The sequence below is a fragment of the Chroicocephalus ridibundus genome, chromosome Z (genome assembly GCF_963924245.1).
Source record: "Chroicocephalus ridibundus chromosome Z, bChrRid1.1, whole genome shotgun sequence".
Taxonomy (NCBI): Eukaryota; Metazoa; Chordata; class Aves; order Charadriiformes; family Laridae; genus Chroicocephalus; species Chroicocephalus ridibundus.
The window spans coordinates 54,461,849-54,474,211 of NC_086316.1; the positions used below are offsets into that span (position 1 = coordinate 54,461,849).

The 12,363-nt window shown below is 36.5% G+C and overlaps 1 protein-coding gene across 50 annotated transcripts in view; it reads left to right on the forward strand.

The window, feature by feature from the left end:
* Positions 1–12,363, forward strand: part of PTPRD (protein tyrosine phosphatase receptor type D) — a 1,281,778-nt gene that overhangs the window by 963,457 nt on the left and 305,958 nt on the right. The gene's annotated exons all lie outside the window — the stretch shown is intronic.

Genomic DNA, 12,363 nt, shown 5'->3' on the forward strand with positions numbered 1-12,363 from the left:
GGTGTTGGGCCGAATGACTTCTGAAGGTCCCTTCCAACCTCAACCATTTTGTGATTCTGTGGTTGATGACACAGAATTAAAATATATAGTTGATAATATCTCTACATGATTTGGCTGCCTTTTCTCAAGCTCTTACAACCAACAAGAATAGTAGTGGTAGACACAGATGATTAGTAAAATCAGGCCTTTTGCTAAAAGTCTGTGTAAGTTCAATCAATCAATCAATCAATCAGTAAGTAACATGCTCTTGCCATTCCTGGATTCATCTTGCGAAAGAGTAATCGAGGTATGTAAGATCTACTTCAAATCAGTGTCAATAAAGGCGGGCAGTTTATGCTGCAAGATAACAAACTAGGAAAATTGTGTCATAGTAATATCATTGTGCTCTCATTAAACCTTAGTGAGGTGTCTGTTTTCAAAACTGATTATAATAATATTCTGTAATAGTTAAAATTATACCTGTTCTGCTTTGTTTGCAGTTATGTATTTAAATTTTCAAATTTTATACATTCTTTCTGTCACCACAAAAGAAAAAAAAGAGTACCTATTTAAAGTGAGAACTGAAGCTTGTCCATTTGGCTCCAAAGAGATTGACATTCTAAAGAGAAACTGAACATTGCAAAATTCAAAAGTAAATGTCTAAGAAGTTAATATGGTACCAGAAACAAGTGGTCCTAAAGTCATAGGACACACAATCTCTCATATATGAGAAGTACAGTATTTCCTAGAAAAAAAAAAGTATATAAAGGAATGTGTATCTTCCACTGTCAGAAGATAGACAGGTGTAAAATCTATGGCAAAGTAGATGGGAAGAATCACCTGCCACGACCAGCTGGCAGCATTCCTCCTAATGCAGCCCAGAGTACCATTAGCCACCTTTGTGGCAAGAGTTAAGGATATTTAATATCAGAATTAACTGTTGGACTGATAGATTTGAGACTTCAGCAGTCTGTTGAGAAACTTTGTGGTTGTTCTGTGTTTTGAATGACTTGATGCATTTATATATAAAAAAAAGAAAAAATATAAGGAAGAAATAAGATAATTTACCTGGTACATATAGTTATTCACATTTTGCTAGCTTAGTGTTAAGTAATTTCAGGCACCATTTCAAAATCCTTACTCCTTCACCAGTGCTGTTGATAAAGTACAGACCATGCCACATTGCTTACTAGAATCAGTGTTCCTTCTTTCACTCTTGTGGTTTCCTGTTTGGGTTTTTTATTCTTTTTTTTTCTTCTTTTTTCTTTTTTCTCTGCAACTCATAATTTTGGTGAATGATCATTATTCTGCTCCTTTTGTTTGCTGTAGGAGTTCTAACAGTTCTATTACAAACTGCTTCACAAGTTGCCTGGCTGTTTGCAGTCAAGGATTGTCTCTTATTAGCGCTCAGAAGACGGACCTGGCACGGTGCAACATGTTTGTACAAGATTCCAACTGTTACGAAGGTTCTTTCATGGTCTCCAATCATTTGAAACTTCATGTAGATCTGACCTGAAATTTATGGTTATTTTGTGGGTGTAGGTGCAGAAAATACGTAGTATTAGTAGCAGAATATCGGTGGCTTTTCATGAATACTATCTCACTGGCATTGACTAACTTAATGATCATGATGAAGAACTTGAAATATATGTAGAAGTTATGGCCGTTTTTGGAAGGTCAAATTAGTCTTCTAATCCTTTATTCCTCACACCTCTGCAGTGTCGGTGTTTTGTCAGAATTCGTGTAAGATTAAGAGGGAAGAGATATTAAAACATGAAGTAATGTGTCTCAAAGCAATACTTCTCAAATTCCTTATGTATTAAGGCAATTTTAATGTAACTTTGTCAAAAAAATAGACAAAAAATGTTAAAATGGGGGAAGAAAGAACATGTGAGGACACAACCTCCTTGTGTGAGTTTTGCAACTTGCTAGGTCGCTTCACTGAGGTATTCTCACTAGGCATTGTATAACGTATTGAATAAGAAAATTAAACATCACAAACCTGAAAATACTTGCCATGACCATGTCCAGAGAGTGCAACAGAGAAGAAAACTGGTGTTAGGACATATTTACATTTAAGAAATTAGTCTTAACAGCATTCAGGAATCTAGTGAGGGAGACTTAGTTTGAATTGAGTCATTACCCAGTTAAAAATAACCTTTCCAGGTCATGTCATTTTGTTTGCCGCAGTGAAATAAGTTTATTTCAGCAGAATGAAGCCGTTATTAGCTTGGCAGAGTCCACTTGTCAGAATTTTATGGAGCAGAACACCGTTTGGCTTGGAAATTCAATAAATACTGTAATGTGAGAGGAGTTAAACTCCAAGGGCTGAAGGGGCACAGTGTGGGGAATTTGTCACTAATGCATTGTTTGACAGTTCTGTTGAGAAAATATCAGGATATATGAGGAATGGTCATTAAAAATCAGGCAGACATCTCTTTCATGGTACATAGTGATGTTAAATATGTGGATTTAATATAATTTTTCAATATTGAAGCAGAATAGCAGTATTTTAAAAAGTAGATAATGCTTGGCAGTGGCTTCTATTTTTACCTACTTCATTTCTCCTATATGTATTTCTTCTAACATTGGGATTAGTAGGGGAACAGTTTAGCATGGTTGGAGGAAATCTACAATTAAATGTAATCCAACTATTATTGTTTAAATCAGCATGGGCAAATTTGATCTGTGCCGTGTATTTGTATGAAATGTGGGAGGCTGGTGTTCTGTCTCCAGTGGAAGAGGAGTAGGCAAACTAATTGCTTTTCCTGCAAGGTGAAACTATGCAATTCAGTCATGTGATAATTTTAGAGGCAGGGATGAGGTAGTCAGCAAAAACTGGTTGGGGTGCCCTCCAGCTATCCAGACTTTCTGCTTGTACTTGGAACACTATCATTTGAAATAACTCTAAAGTATTGCCTGTTCGAACAAAAAGATTACCTCTGGGAGTAAGTGATGGAGTCATTTTAGGTTTCCAGTCCTATGCGGTAATATTTATAAACAATCAGCTAATTAACTATTGAATATATGGTGGAAAATTGATTACATGAAGCCATTCTGTCAAGACTGGATGTTTGTATAAAAAAATGTACATCTGAAATAGGAGTTAGTGTCTTGATACTGAAATACTAGTTGAAATACCATGCTTGGTACTATATAGAAATTAGGTGAAGCCATTTTAATAATTCTGACAAGTGTTAAAATCTGGTAATTTCTAGAAGGTGAAGGATTACTATCAGGGAGTCAGATGGTGCGCCACAGCAGGAAAAAGTTATTAATGTATTCTAAATGATAGTAACTCTTTTTTCCTGATTTTTTTCTATCTCAGCTGTTCACTCTGTTTTCCTTTGTAATCTAAAAATCATGGTGTTCATGGTATTTGTGAGGGTGCAGAACAAGCTCTAAACCCTTTACATACAGTGGGAAATTGGTTGTGTGCGGGAGAGTGCCAAATATGTCTGTATACCTTTAGAAAGTCTTAAAATTGATGTGTCAAAGATGTCGATACAGTTTTAGAGAGAGTTAAAACTGATATTATCTGCATCATCAGTTCATAATCGTTCCTCCCCGTGTAATATGACTAAATCCAAAGAATATACTGTGGTTCATTTGATTGAAGCACTACCTTCAATATTATACTCGGATAATATTAGCATGCTTCTTTGTATCACTTGAGAAAAAAAAAATCGGAGAGGCATTTGAAAAAAATACAATGTTTTCACATTTGTTACCTGTTTTTTTTTTAATTATATTTTTTTCTTTAGTATGTTTGCTTGTTGGGTTTTGTGGGTTTTTTTCCCACAATACTTGTGCTCTGCATCTTTTTTCAGTATGAATAGAATTATTTTGTCTTCGCTGTTGTTACTTGTGTGATTCAGAAATAGGTGCATTATGGTTGATACATCTGTATGTACTATTCAAGCAACTATCCTGAGGATGGCAGTAACTAGGTCCACAAATATAGTCCCAGATAAGCATTAGAGCATAGTCTCTGAACTTTATTTTGCTTAGGGTAGGATAGTTCTCTCTCATTTGGTGGTAAGTGTTCTCACATATGCCTCGGAAGAAAGAGTGTGCTTTGAAGTAACTTGCTCATTTAACTGTACCAGAGAGCTCCACTTGTCTTAAAACTTGTGTCTAAGTGTTGAGGCTGGTGATTCGTACTTTTTAATTACAGTCCTTTATCTGAATAAAATAGTTTAGCAAAAGACTTTCCATATACTCAAAACTTCTAAAAATTTTATGAAATTATTTCTGTAAAATAAAAAGCAAACACCTTAATGTTCAAGTTCATTGCATTTGTGTCGTAGCTGTAACTGTAGTTGGGCACAGAAGAGATCATTCACAAATTAGTAATTCCCAGGAGGCTTCTTAGTTGGGCAAGATGTGTACACTTACAGTCATGGACATAGCTTACCAAAAGAAGCTGTTGTGTGATATCCTGAAGCAGCAATAAACAAACATACCAGAATAATTGACACAGTTTACTGGCATTTCACAGTTTATATGCTGTCACATCAATATTAGTTTCTGGCAGCTGTGCATACTGATGACTAAAGATACTTTGTTTTGATTTTTCATGTTTCATTTAGTGCACTTAGTGTTATTTTGAAGTTTTGTTGTTTTTTAATTAATACTAAATTAGAATTTTCAAATTATAAATTTTAAAGTCAAATTACTTCAGGAAATTTTAACAAATAGCATTAACCAGACAGAGGCTTTGCAAAGAAAGCATGAATTATATACACCACAGTACTGAGAAATTACAACTTTATATGGGTCTGCTTTTTATTGATCTTTACACGTTACTTTCTCTTGGGTTTAGAATGAATTTTTCTTTTATTACGTTACTCTTCCCAGCTTCTTCAGCACTAGCAGATATCATGCTTAGAGCCAAAGGGCAGCCAGAGTTTTACATTTTGAATTAGTTGATCCTTTGGCTTCACATACAACAGATTTAAAAAGAAAAAAAAGGATATTTCAGCTCTCAAGGGGAAAAAGAATATTTTCTTGGTATCCTAATAACCTAGGGCAATTTTGTGCTGAGATGATCTGGATATTTCCCAGGAAATACTGAAACTTTTACTTGTTATCAGTATTATAGTAGATCTATGCTTTTAGAAAGAAAATAATATTAAAATTTGATGAAACACAGGTGTTTCTAGTTGTGATTTGCAATGTTCTCACCAAGCATTCTAGTTTGAGATTTTTGTCTAAATGGAGGAACATGTTGTGGGTCCTCTTTACATTTATGTCTGCAAGAGCCACCTGCTTGATCTTTGTGTCACTAACAGAGAACTGTTTGGCATGGGGTCATCTGGGACACCTCTGCTTTGTCTGGAACTGGAACAAAAAATAACCAGTGATTGCATATACCCATGACTAAGTTGGACAAGTTGTTTTGCCAGATTTCTATGTTGCATTAAAAACATGCAGAGAATTATTATGCCTCAAACCTGTTTTTTAAAATCCATAGTTAAATCTGAAATTCAGAGGATGGTTAGTGGATGCAGAAGAGCGTGACTATGAGAGTATCCAGGCCTCTCAAACTGATACAGTCCAAATACAGGGTGGGCCTGGGTATGTCAGAGTGGTGTTTTTTTCTCAACGTGGTTAAGTGTAGACTTAAGACATACAGAGTAGAGCCCCAGACTCATCCACAAGGCATAGAAGGTAATAATGCTTGGAGGTACTTCTGCACAAGGAATTTAAATGAATATGTGTTGCAGGCAACAGAAAGCTTTTGAGTCAGGGAATTTAATAGAATTTTGTTAATTGCCAGTTGATGTACCTTTGACTCTATTATTGAGAAATAAAGATAGCAATAAAACAAACACTTAGACAAATGCACCTCAGCACCTCAGCTCCTCTCCCTCGCACTTCCCTTTTTTGTCTGCCAGTCCCCTCTCCAAGCATTAAAGCCTATGCCTTTGGCCAGGTGACAGGTTGCACAGGAGGATGGGGCCAGTGCCTAGTGGTTTCTTTTCTTGTTTTGTTTTGTTCCTCCTTGTGTTTTGCTTAGCTGCTGCTGTGTGGGCTGCTCTTCAGGCTGGTGCCCCCTCAAAGATGTGCCTTCCTCCTGTGTCTGTGTCTGTGTCTGCCCCTGCTTGAGCGTATCTTAGCTGCAGCCCTGCTCAGACATCCCCTTGCTGCAGTCCTGTTGGGCATCAGTTTGCCCTGCATCTCTTTGCTGCAGTCCAGCTCAGGCATCCTGTCATCCATCCTTAGGACATCCTGTCATCCATCGAGGTTGGTGTTTGGTGGAAAGCTAATTTAATCTTATTGAAAAGGAAGAGACATAAATAAGAAAAATGCCATTGTGAATGGTGTGTGCGCGTATAATAACACTGGCTCAGCGGTTGTGGTTTTTATTGTATGTGGCTGAAAAGCAGTGCCTTACATGCTTGTCCTTTATGATTATGAAGGCAGGGCTACAATAATAGCTTCTTTAAGTTTCTTTTCTGAAGGTTAGGAAGGGCTCATCTTCCTTTGGAAATCACTGACATAGGTATTTTATTCCCCAAACAATATTTACAGTATTAATGCAGAAGATGAGATCTCAGAGCTTCATTTCTTCAGTCTTTTGGTAGCTTTTCTTTTTCTCAGATGGTTGCCAAGTGTAGAAGCGGATCCCACTGTAGCAGTTGTTAAAAGGAATACAGAGAATATGTATCATAGAATCATAGAATAGTTTGCGTTGGAAGGGACCTTAAAGATCATCCAGTTCCATCCCCCCTCCCATGGGTAAGGACACTTTCCAGTAGACCAGGCTGCTCAAAGGCCCATCCAGCCTAGTCTTGAACACCTCCAGGGATGGGGGATCCACAGCCACTATGGGCAACCAGATCAAGGCGTCACCACCCTCATAGTGAAGGATTTCTTCCAAATATTTAATTAAAATCTGCCCGATTCCAGTTTGAAGCCGTTACCCCTTGTCCTATCACTACATGCATTTGTAAAAAGTCCCTCTCCAGCTTTCTTGTAGGCCCCCTTTAAGTACTGGAAGGCTACTATAAGGTCCCTCTTCTCTTCTCAGCCTTCTCTTCTCCAGGCTGAATAACCCCAACTCTCTCAGCCTGTCTTCATAGGAGAGGTGCTCCAGCCATCTTCACAGCCTTCCTCCACAGCCTCACAGCCTCCACAGCCCTTGCTCCAGCAGGTCCATGTCCTTCTTCTGTTGGGGGCCCCAGAGCTGGATGCAGTACTCCCTGTGGGGTCTCACCATGGCGGAGCAGTGGAGCAGAATCGCTTCCCTCGACCTGCTGGCCATGCTTCTTTAGATGCAGCCCAGGATATGGTTGGCTTTCTGGGCTGTGAGTGCACATTGCTGGGTCATCTTAACCTTCTCATCAAGCAGCACCCCCAAGGATGTTAACATTTAGCTTCATTTGAAGGCAGCATGCTAGTAAATGCAGTGCTCTGTGTGGACTGCTGACTGGAAAGGATGCTGAAACATTTACGTATGGTTCATTGTTCTGGCAACATTCTTTGCATGGGTTGACAAACTAGCCTCTATTGCTGGGGCCATGCGATATTAAAGAAACAATTCTAAATATGATAGAGTGTCCCGATGCATTCTTGGAATGACTTATGCTGATCCATGCCAACGTGTGTCAGGTAATGAGCAACCAAGAATTTAGACATTTTTATGCCTTAAACACTCGTTATCAGCCACATACAACAGTAAAAACTCGGACATTAATGATAGTGAAGTATTTCAGGTATTTTAACAATTGCTCTTTGAATTTATATTGTTGACATTTTTGCTATTCTGTTATGTGAACTGGCACCGCTATTGCTTCCTGCATTCATCATTATGTACTAACTTACTGTCTTGCTCTAAGTAGATGTCTAACAGAAAAAAGCACAGTTCACATTTTGCAACTGAGTAACTTAGATAATTAGGATAAACAACTGTGCCTCTGAATAAGTTGATTTATGTTTTGTTGTGGTTTTCTTTTTAATTGATTATTTTGGTATCTGTTTCCTGGGGCCTCTTTTCCTACAGTTTTTCAGGCATAGTTGAGGAAGAACTCTTACTTAAATCATGCAAACTCAGTCATCTGGTGTCACTTATGTTTCAGATGAACACTGTTCTTAGTCATTGAAGCATAACGTAATCTGAAAAATGAAACTTTTAGGAATCAGTTTATATACTTTTATTCTACAAGGGTTATAAATATATGTTGTGTCCGTATATGTGTATCTCTACAAGTGTATTTATGGATTTATGGATGCCAGTTGTTTGAACCCTGTGAGCGTTAACATAGTTGATTGTCCATGGTAATGCTTTTTTTCCAAACTTCCTTCAGAAGATTCAACAAAAGGGTTTGTAGATTCTCATGGATCTTTATACCACCAGGCGTTGCTGTAGTGGTTTGGAAATACTCTCCCTAGCCAGAAGAACCAGTTGTTTTAAGTCAAAGGTAAAGCAAGTAAGAATGAATACTTCTATTTAGACAGAAGTTGCTCTTTTTAACTGACACTAAATAATAGGTCATTCTCACAGTTCGTGATGTAAATCTCAGTTTAAAGTACATCCTGTAAGGTAGCAGCAATTAACCACCTTTTTGTCTATCAGCATTTACTGCTTATCACTGCAAAACTAGTACGCAAACTTTTGCTTTACATCTCTAAAAAGACAGTATTTTTCTGTGTCCCTCATGTTTAGCTACTGCTAGAATCAATATAAGTTTAAGGAAGGCATTTTCTGAATGCAGAATTCTACGATTTTACATGGATTGTCAAGACTAATTACATTATTGCATTGGTTAGGGAAAGCACCTTTGACCTTTCTATTGTGTCAGTGCATCGCCTAATTAAGAGTTGAATGATATAGGTGTTTGTATGTGTGCGTGTGTTGGGTTTCTTTGTTGTTTGTTTTTTTTTTTTTTCTTGTTTTGGTCCCTTCCCCCCACCCCTCAGAAGATAGTATTAGAGTTACTGCTATTATTTCTGTAAGGGATCCTGGAACTGCTTGGCTTGACTTGTGTAGCTTCATGATTTGGAACTAGTGAGGTGATTCAGAAATACCTGTTTTGACTCAGCCTTCCATTTGCTATAATTCTGAGAAACTTGCAGTGATCAGAGAATAAATTCTCTTGACTTGTGTATAGTTTCCTGGTTGAAAAGTCAAGATTTTACCCTATTTTCTGGCTCACCGTACTCTCACTAGCAGGAAAAAAACATTTTATTGATTCTTACGCGTTTCTTTTTCAACTGGTTTCTTTTTGTGTAAAATATGGTTTGAAACCAGTGTAGTGCTTTTCACTCAGTGGGCTTATTTCTGACTTTCATTCAACTAGAGTAAGCCTGACGCTCTTATTCACTGCTGATGACTGATTCATCATGCCTTCCCCAATCAACTTGGACTTTTTGTTATGCATAGCTACAAGGTTCAGTTGCATAGTTTCCTTAAAAAAAAATAATCAAACTAAATGTTAAAAATATTGCCAAATCACGGTGGTAGCTGTTCACATGCAGTTTGCCTGGGTTTAGATGAGTGTGATAGTTGAGACAATATCAAGTCTCTGTTACAAATAGTTGCACATAGCCAATTAATTGTCCATTAGGGTTAGGTCTTCTTCCGAGTAAAATAGGATCAAGATGTCTTAGTTGTATTTGTCAGAGGAGTAAACCAACAATTCCTATCAAACAATTATCAAACAATGCTGTACATAAAATAGAAAACAGGGTAGCAAATTGCTAGGACAAGTCAAGGAATGCACCTATCAGCATTAAGTAATTTTTCTTCAAGAGAAATAAGAACTGACATGCTTGTTTTGTGTTGACTTTTTGTACAACAAGTGTACATGAGACACCTCTAATCTCCTGATCATTTTTTTTTAGGATTTACGTAATTGTTCTGTAGCTGTCAGAAAGCAAGAAAGTTCGAGTATTTTAAACAGATAGATTGGTGCTGGTAATGTACTCGTATACGAACACTGGGGCTTTACACGCCATGTCTCAAACAGCATTAAGGGGAAATATTTTAAATGTGTATGTGTGATGGGTTCCATTTTTCCTTGGAGAAAGGGCTGTTACCTTTGTTTATAGTATAGTATAGTATAGTGTAGTGTAGTGTAGTATAGTATAGTATAGTGTTGTTTTATGTGATGTGATGTGATGTGATGTGATGTGATGTTATGTTATGTTATGTTATGTTATGTTATGTTATGTTATGTTATGTTATGTTATGTTATGTTATATTAATTTTATTTTACCTTTGCTTTTATTGTCATGTTCCAGTCCCTAGAAAATTAGTCTCTAGCATCCCTTACTTCTGTTCCAATTCTTCATAATACCTTTCTGTTTAAAAAGTAATGAAGATCTATGATCTAGTCTGCTAAGTTTCTTTGGTAAATAATTTTCTGACTTGGTAGCTGACCACACTGCAGGTTCTGAGAGGAGAAAAGAAGTTAATAATGTTTTTTTGCTTAACAACCTTGTAAATTAGTGCATGTTCCAGGTTTTCCCACAGGGGAAACTAAGACACACTTCTATGTGTATTGCTAGGATTGTGGCATGGAAATGTTCTGTAGCAAGAAAGATCTGTTGCACAGTGAATCAAGAGATGTTTAATTTTTAGTGTCAAAGTTGGATGGAATGAAGGCAAAACCAAACAGGAGATTAAAGATCTTTTCATGCTATACCAAAGTGCTGTGTTTTTTGTCTATAATTGTACTTCCCTGTAGGAAAGTCTCCATCCCTCTTAAAAAAGAAATTTTATTTATCTAGTAGTAGCCAAGCCAGAAAATCATACTTACAAAAATTTCGTATGTCCTTCTTAAAATATCACTCTTCTCTGTCAAAGATAAATTTTACATTTCCATATGAATATTATAAATTTCCCATTGAAAGTTAATCTTACCAGGAATATTGAAATATAAGGACAGGTACAACATGTCAGGATTGAAAGAAAAGTATCCTACTTGGAGGATACTGATCAGATTATTTCTGTGCTCCTAAAAGGTATTACTCTTGTTGCCTTCTTTTGCCCGATAATCTCAATGTTTGTGGTCGTCTGTGCCATAACTATGTGTCAGTAATAGATTTTTTAGTTCATTAGCACTTCTGAAACAATTTTATTTCTGCCAGACTAGGAAGTGGAAGCCATTTACACTTCAGATGAGAAGAAACGTCATTTGACACTAAACAGACTATTTCACTTTGATTTTGATTGTTACTTTAGCTTTCTAATGTTAAATAATTTTTAGACATGTTAAATAAAAATTGAGAAAAATTTAATTAAGAAAATGTCAAGATAAAACTTTTTCATTTTTGAAAAAGTTATTGTTATTATGTTCTCCCAATTTAAGGCTAAGAGTGACATTAAGTTGTGAAATGTTCTGAATTACTGAATCTACCAAAGGGTGGGTTTTTTGGGGGGGGAGGGGGGATCAGTCTTATTCTTTCTTTATTATAAACTAAATAAAGACTTTTAAGTTAGCACTGTTCCTTTGTATTTTACAGAGGGAGGAGAGAATCAGAGATAGTATCTATCAGCCTCAAATATTTACCTAAAACTAAATTAAGCAAATCTCATTTTTAACTTTTAGCTTTTATAAATGATTGCATACTATGGTAAAAATACATATAAGAAAGACCTTGCTGTATCCTCTGAGTTGACTACATGAACTGTCTCAAAAGGCCGCATTGTGATTATGTGGCAAAATACAAGAATACTTAGGATATTCTACTGATCTTTGTTTTTCTGAGTGATAGATAGCAGCCCTCTGTGTCAGACCACTTCCTTCTTAGTTCTTCAAGAAAATGAGACTTGATTTTGGTTTTTAATTCTGAATAGAATAAAACTGAGATTTTTCTGATCTTGAGATGTTTTTAAGGAAATGTACAGTGTTTGCTAAGTGGTTAGCAATACTTCAATGCTGACATTGTTAAAATCGTTTGGAGCAGATAATTCTACTCACGTAATTCAGCTTTTATTATTTTAGTGCACTCAAATTTCTACTTTTATGGCAGTTTCATGTTTTTGGATAGCGCTTGCTGCTATGAGCAAAAGCATTCTTTTCTAGCTTTCTCCTAAGTGTTTACTTTTAAGATTGGGCTTTCTTTTTTTTAAGTTTTCATAGGAAAAGCCAAGACTGGCATCAGGTATACTAAGGGGAGAGATTTATTTCTGAAATACAGAAGGTTATTAGATACTCTTTAATGCTATGTCTAAGCTTAAAGATCAGCAAGTGAGGATCCTGGCCTACGGCAAATTCGGGAAACTTAAGAATGTCTTGCTAGCTCATTTTCATAAGAAAGTCCTCCTTCAGTAGCGTCTCTGTGTTGAGCTGTTTGTGTTTACTGCTAATACAGGTTTTGACACTAGTGTCTATGTTATTTACTGAGATGAGGAAAAACTCTCATAGCAAATTA